Source organism: Palaemon carinicauda, chromosome 3, assembly GCF_036898095.1.
Source record: "Palaemon carinicauda isolate YSFRI2023 chromosome 3, ASM3689809v2, whole genome shotgun sequence".
Taxonomy (NCBI): Eukaryota; Metazoa; Arthropoda; class Malacostraca; order Decapoda; family Palaemonidae; genus Palaemon; species Palaemon carinicauda.
In genome coordinates this window covers 86,215,499-86,222,788 of record NC_090727.1, presented here as the reverse complement: position 1 = coordinate 86,222,788, position 7,290 = coordinate 86,215,499, and the positions used below count along the sequence as shown (strand labels likewise).

At 35.4% G+C, this 7,290-nt stretch overlaps 1 pseudogene; it reads left to right on the top strand.

Moving 5' to 3' along the window:
* Nucleotides 1-6,535: 6,535 nt before the first annotated feature.
* LOC137632551 (KRAB-A domain-containing protein 2-like) lies at nucleotides 6,536-7,017 on the top strand (annotated as a pseudogene).
* The last annotated feature ends 273 nt before the right edge of the window (nucleotides 7,018-7,290 follow it).

Genomic DNA, 7,290 nt, shown 5'->3' with positions numbered 1-7,290 from the left:
TGGAAGATGAAAGGATTAATGATGTGGAATCATTTAAATATTTAGGAACTTTGATCTCCAGTACAGGATCTTTAGAATTTGAGTTTAATAAAAGACTAAAAAAAAAGGAAATCAGACAATGTGTAGGTTAAGTAAAATTTGGAAATCAAATAGGCAGAAATTACTTATGATAATAAGGCTATACTGTATATCAGTTTGGTGAGATCGGTAATACTATATGAACAAGAGTCGTGGTATGACAATGAGGCAATATCCAGCAAACTCTGTAGATTTTAGAACAAAGCACTCAGAAGAATATTGGGAGTTGAATGGCAGGACAGGATTAGAAATGAAACTATAAGAGGGGTTACCCGAGTGCCATATCATTGTGAGGGCCAGCTAAAGATATTTTGGGCATGCTCTTCGCACTTCCCGTGAGAGATTAGTTCACCAAACTTTCAATTGGGCTCTACAAGGCACAAGAAGAGTTGGAAGACCCAGGCCTACATGGCTGAGTACTATGAAGCGTGAAATAGAAGATGAATGGAGAAGTATTGATATAAAAGCTCGAGATAGAGATGACTGGAGAAAACTAACTGAGGCCCTTTGCATCAATAGGCGTAGGAGGAGATGATGGTGATAATAAGGACTATTGCGGTGAAATTTTAAAATACAAAAACATTTGGAAACTTTGAAATTAAATAAAAAGTATTAATGAATTAAAACTGAGATTCTTTGAAATAAGAATTTGAAGATTAGTTTTTAATTATAGGAATAGATTTTCTCAAGGCTTCACAGAATGTCATTACCGAGCAAACAAACTTCGACGAGGATTACGATTCCACTGTTGCCTTTTAAATGTTTAAAGGTCGCTCATGAATGGCAGAGGCAACGACAGTGACATTGCCCTATCAAACAGGACAATACCATGAGACTGACCATATATACAAATGATTAGCGCCCAAGCCCCCTCTCTAACCAAACCAAGACCAAGGAGGCCAGGCAATGGCTGTTGATGACTCAGCCGATAGAGCTATAGGCTCCCCTAAACTTCCCATCCTTAGCTCACAAGGAAGGTGAGGTTGCAGCGACCAAAGGAACATCGGTTCTTCAGGGCCGTTAGCGCTTGTCGAGTGCAGGCTAAACTGTGAGGCTTATTCACCCTTCAGAAAATCTAGTCTTGTAAACTACGTTGATTTCAGATTGGATTCCCCTTAGAGCGGCGCCACTCCTTATAAGCTGTGGCTTCACTGCTCCAGCATTCTCTCTGTAATGAAGTATTATATCTGCTTCCTTCCAGGCCGATTTGCTTCTTTCTCCAATGAAATTTAAGTTTCCAACGGGATTGATGTGTTTTCACGGCTGGTCTCTCTTGTATACAACTTAGCCTGAAATCTAACTGGAGGTCAGTCTGTTTGGAGAGATGTTGTCTTTGATTTTTAATGCCATTAATGCATTATAATTTTATCAATTGCCTTGCATATGTATGAAATTATGTATGTATGTATGTGAGAGAGAGAGAGAGAGAGAGAGAGAGAGAGAGAGAGAGAGAGAGAGAGAGAGAGAGAGAGAGATATTATTTGCATACACAGAGCAGTATGACAGAACTTGGAATGATTTTGGATATTCGGCTTTGCGTGTTCTGATTGAAATCAATCCAATATAACTCTGCAGGTATAATCTTATATTTGCTCCTACAATGTAGCTGTGTTGACAGTGAGTATGGAATTTTAGACTCGATGTCACCAGCATTACTTCTAAGTCAGGCAAACTGTCCTATGACGGCAATAATGGAACAGGCTGCATAATCTTTGCTCCGCGTGTAAGTCAGATTTTCGAGAAATTTCTGCAAGTCGTTGGATATAATCTTTACGGGAATCATTCTCCTTTTCTTCTTTCCATTTCTCTATTTTCCTCAAGAATAGGTTGGTACGTCTCCCTCTTGTTCCCTCGTATTTTGTGCTCAATGCTGACCCATCTATGTAATTTGTTTTGTATTTCCCTTTTGTTATACAATGCAATTCATTTATTTGGATTGCCATAGGAAGAAGAGTAGTCTGCATGTGCAAGAGCAAAATGGAAACCTGAGAAAGCAGTGTTTGTTTTTTAATTTGAATTTTTATGATAATGATAATAAAGCTACCCAAAAGAAAACATGATTTTTATTATTCCTGATAATCGTGTTTTTTTTTTTTTTTTTTTTTTACTTTGCTCTTAGCCCAGTTTAGTGCTATTCGAGTTCCCTGGTGTATAATGATTTTTTCTTTGTTTTTTATGTTTTATGTCAGTTTCATTCTTCCTGATTTGTAAATCTATTGTTATTTTCCTATCGGTCGTAATACTTCAAATGCGGATATTTGTTTTTTTTTGTTACGTAACGAGACAAGAGCGGAGGCTAACTGCAGTTGAATTAAGATTTTTCCTTTTTTCCTTATTTGTATATACAAAAAAAAAGAAAAAAAATTAGATAAGTAATCTAGGTAATCTCGAGTGAAGCGATTAAGTTTCAATTAGCTACTTTTTAAAGATAATTGCAAATGATATAGGTAATGTAATCTAAGTGAAGAATGCAATTGGGATTTGATTGTCTATTCTTCAATCTCAGGTTTTGTGCCAAAATGAATGAATAAATCAAGGCGATTCTGGTCAAGAGTTGTGACATTCAACCTTTGTAACTGTTGGGCTTGTAGAAAATCAGTTATCTTCGGAAAACTGAAATTCTATTTTTTTGTTCTTTTCAAGAATGTGAATACTTGGCCTCATCATGTTGCTATTGTACTTGCGGCTCATGTTCCAGTTCCCTTGGTCAGTAGATTTTTGCCTTATCCTTCGAAGAATGAAATTGCTTACGATCTCAGATCTCATGGGTCTTTTAAACCTATTAAACTGGCATCTTTTTGTTTACATTTAAAAGGTTCTTTTTACAGTGCTTCGCGTGGCTTCTAGTTACGCCAAATACTTAAATTTTAGAAGTTGGATTGAACACACACACACACACACACACACACACACACACTCTCTCTCTCTCTCTCTCTCTCTCTCTCTCTCTCTCTCTCTCTCTCTCTCTCTCTCTCCTTCTTCCATTATGCGTTGTTCCCAATGGCCATAGGGGATCATGAGTAAAGTAAGTTTGCTCTCTAGGTTTTAAGTTTTAATATTAATTAAGGATTTTTCGACTCTGTTTCAATTGACAACGTGAATACCAACGTTCCGTATCTCTATTTGATTTTAAAGATTTGTATGTTTTAATTTAAAAAATAGAGTTTTTGACCAGAAGTGTATTTTGATTTATAACGATTTTATTTTATAGATGTGTGGGTGTATGATTTACTTTCGGCTTAAGAAGTGTATGTGCATATTAAAATTCATCATTATGTGGCAATTCAAATATGCATTCGCATGAAATCTAGTGTGCACCTGAATTCAGATTTTTACATGTATGGACACATCTGTGTGTTTAAAGGAATTTCAGTTGGTGTGCATTTGAATATAAATTACATATGCATGAATTCAAAGTGATTTTTTTTAGTAGTTTACATATTTTGTTTTGTATTCATGAATTTAATCTTATTTAAGTGTTTCATCCATTTTACGTACATTTGAATAAATATGAATGTATGCATGTATGCGTATATCTAGCTTGCATACACTTGAATTAAAATTTATATAAATTAATTCAGTTATTATTTTAACACAGTGTGCACTTTAATTCAACTTTATATTTTCATGCATTCAAACATGTTTCGACCCAGCTTAAGTATGAGTTGATACGAGTAAATTATGGTGTTGTTTAATCCATCTTGCGCACATTGGAACTCTCTCTTGTATACATGAATTCATACATGTATGTGCAAGAATTCAGGACCGTATACTGTACGGTCATATAAATGTGTGTATGACGGTAAATATGTATTTCAGTTTCAATAGCGTGTCTATGTGTGAATTTAAGGAAGTATTATTTTTCACAATTGTATTCGTAAAAACTCGAAATTAAAATGGGATTGTATGCATGTATTCAAGCTTGAATATGTTTGTATGCAAGTGTGTGTGCATGAATTGAAATGCGAGAGGTTTGTCCTTGACACAGATTTTGAGCAGTGACTCATGGCGACTCCTCTTTTCTTACTTCTCTTGCAGATGATGTAAATGGCTCAGTGGAACTACTGGCGACGTTTAATGTTTCTTCTTCTTCTTCTTCTTCTTCTTCTTCTTCTTCTTCTTCTTCTTCTTCTTCTTCGAGCCCTAAGAGCTTTTGCGTCTTATTTCAGCTGCAGAGTTTTACTGTTTTGGGTTTTGGTATATAAAATTTTTGTTGTCTCCGCCAACGAAGTTTGGAGGAGGTTATATTTTATCCCCAGTTTGTGTTTGTTTGTTTGTGTGAATGTGTGTGTTTGATTATGAACAGTTTCCTGGTCCCAATTTTAGTTGTAATGAAATTGGAAGAGATTAACATGTATAAATCTGGAAATTATTAAATTTTGGAAGGTCAAGGTTGAAGGTAAAGGTCACGGTCAAGAAAAAAGTCAAATTCACGTATTCAGCCATAAGTTTGGACATTGTTGTCACGGAGATTTCAAACTTAGTTCATATTTGAGTGTATGAAAATCCACGCCAGTCAATGCATGTTAAGGTCGAGTGCAAGCAAAAGGTCAAATTCCGACCGTCAACCATGCGGCCACAATTTTAATCGTAAAACTATGAAACTTGCAGGGATTTAAAACTGTTATTTAAAGAGCTGGAAATTATTAAATTTTGGAAGGTCAAAGGTTAAGGTCACGGAGGAACAATACGTCCATCTCACGTAATCAGCCATAGGTTTGGACAACCTTGTCACACACTTCAAACTTGGTTCATATTTGAGTATATGAAAATCCACATCAACGAGAAATAAGCTGCCGTGGTGTAGGTTTGCACTCTGAGTGTCCCGCCTGTTTTAAATACTTTTAAACCCTCTTTTTCCGGTCAATTTTTTTGCATTATTTTTATACGTATTTGTTTGAAAATTGAGGATTTACTCTCTCTCTCTCTCTCTCTCTCTCTCTCTCTCTCTCTCTCTCTCTCGTTAAGTCTTACCTCTGAAAGCCACTAACAATATTCGAAGATTTTTTTTTATTAATTACGTATTATAAGGCTTATAGGAAAGCATTCAATCTCTAACATACACACGTAGACAAACAGTACACTGGTAAGAAATTAATGTTTCAATCTGGGCTAAAATGACTTTTGCCACTGTTTTCTTTGTGTAGTTTTGAAATTTCTCCTGAGATTCAGCGTAGCACTATATTATAAAAAGAACCATTGGGTACGAATCTTGTCCTTGAAGCTCCAGAGTACAAACATTTAAGATTTTATAGGAGGGAAATTGGGGGTCAGGATTTTTGTTTTCTTTGGTGTAGCATGAAATATGCATGTACATTTAAGAGCAGTGTATGTAGCCTACTCAGTATTGGCTTTAAAGGAGTAAAGTAATTTATATTAGATATGTATTTTTTCTATTGCATTCTATCTCCTTATATATATATATATATATATATATATATATATATATATATATATATATATATATATATATATATATATATATATTATATACAGTATATAAATATATATATATATATATATATATATATATATATACATTTATATATATAATTATCACCATCTCCTCCTACTCCTATTGATGCAAAGGACCTCGGTTAGATATCGTCAATAATCTCTATCTTGAGCTTTTAAATCAATGCTTCTCCATTCATCATCTGCTACTTCACTCCTCATAGTCCTTAGCCATGTAGGCCTGGGTCTTCTTACTCTTCTAGTGCCTTGTGGAGCTCTGTTGAAAGTTTATTTAGTGTCCTCAGATATCTCTTGATCTTTCTCTATCCCGTAATATTTAAGTGCGTAAGTGGGTGTATCATTGATGACTGAGGATCTTCACTTACAACTGTTAATTCAGTGTGAAAGGAGTATTTGGGTCCTGGTTTTTTCTTTCCAGTGAAAATTCTTCGTTTCTTTTTAGACTGGAGATTTTATTTTAATAATTTATGGTTAATGTGAATAAATAGGAAATTGAATTTGATTATGAGTCTTTGCTTTGAACCTTTCCTCCTTCTGAGATTCTGATATGTCAATAATTGGTTATAGTTGGCGTAATACAAAGAACCTGTAACAATATATATATATATATATATATATATATATATATATATATATATGTGTGTGTGTGTGTGTGTGTGTTACCGGCTTGCTACTTCATACATTGCCTAGGCATTCTATAGAATGCCGAGTTGCCGTGCGGCAAAGTATGTAACTGTCCTACCCCCGCCATTTTTCCCGCCACTGATGTTGGCGGTGGCAATTGATTCGTTGTTTGATAATAGCGATCGAACCAGGTAAGTGTTGAACGTTATTGTAAGACAGCGTATTGCCGGTACGAGGTTCCACTACCACGTCACAGACAATATTGCCATAATTCTTCTCACGACGTCAGTATATATCATCCGGCTGAGATTCCACAGACGTTCTCCCTTAACTTTTCCTCTTGGATTGCTGTGTGACCATGTCTGAAGGGAATGTAGTGCCAGGACAGGAATCACGCCATGTTGACATGCAACGACGGTTCTACGATGAGTTATCTAAAGTAAGAGCAAATGCTGCTAAAAACTGCGTTTTTTTAATCGAAACTAATTGCCAAAAATTAGTGGACGATGTGAAAAAGGCTAAGACGACCATTAAGAAAGAACCACGGGAGTGTTGGCTGGTGAAACACTATGATGTCATGATGGAGGAAAATAAGAGTTAAGTTGATCCACCCTGTTTAAAGAAGGTGTGAGTGCCATTCAATTTTACGTCGCGGACACAGAGTTATTTGACGTACTTCATAAGGTCCTTTTGGCTATTGGTCATGGAGGACGAGACAGAATGTTGAGAAAACTTTCACCCAAATACAAGAACGTTACCCGTCATGATATTAAACTGTATATTAAATTTGCGAACCTTGTCAGAAAACAAAAACAAAAAGGCGTCAAAAAAGCCGTGTGAAAGAGAAAATTAAGTGCAATTCAAAATGCCATTCTAGTCTTCCATGCCGCAACAATTAGCTCATTCCAGTTGTGTTCTGTTTGTTTTCACCGGAAACATCATCATCTCATGATCATTTATCAATTCTTCACTAATTCGTGAAATATGAATATGCAAGACCAAAGTGCCAAACTATGAAGTTTTTTTTTTTTTTTTTTTTTTTTTTTTGTAAAAGAAGAAAATCAAGTACAGTACAATCTAAGTGTCATTCCAGTCTCACCTGCTGTAGCAAAT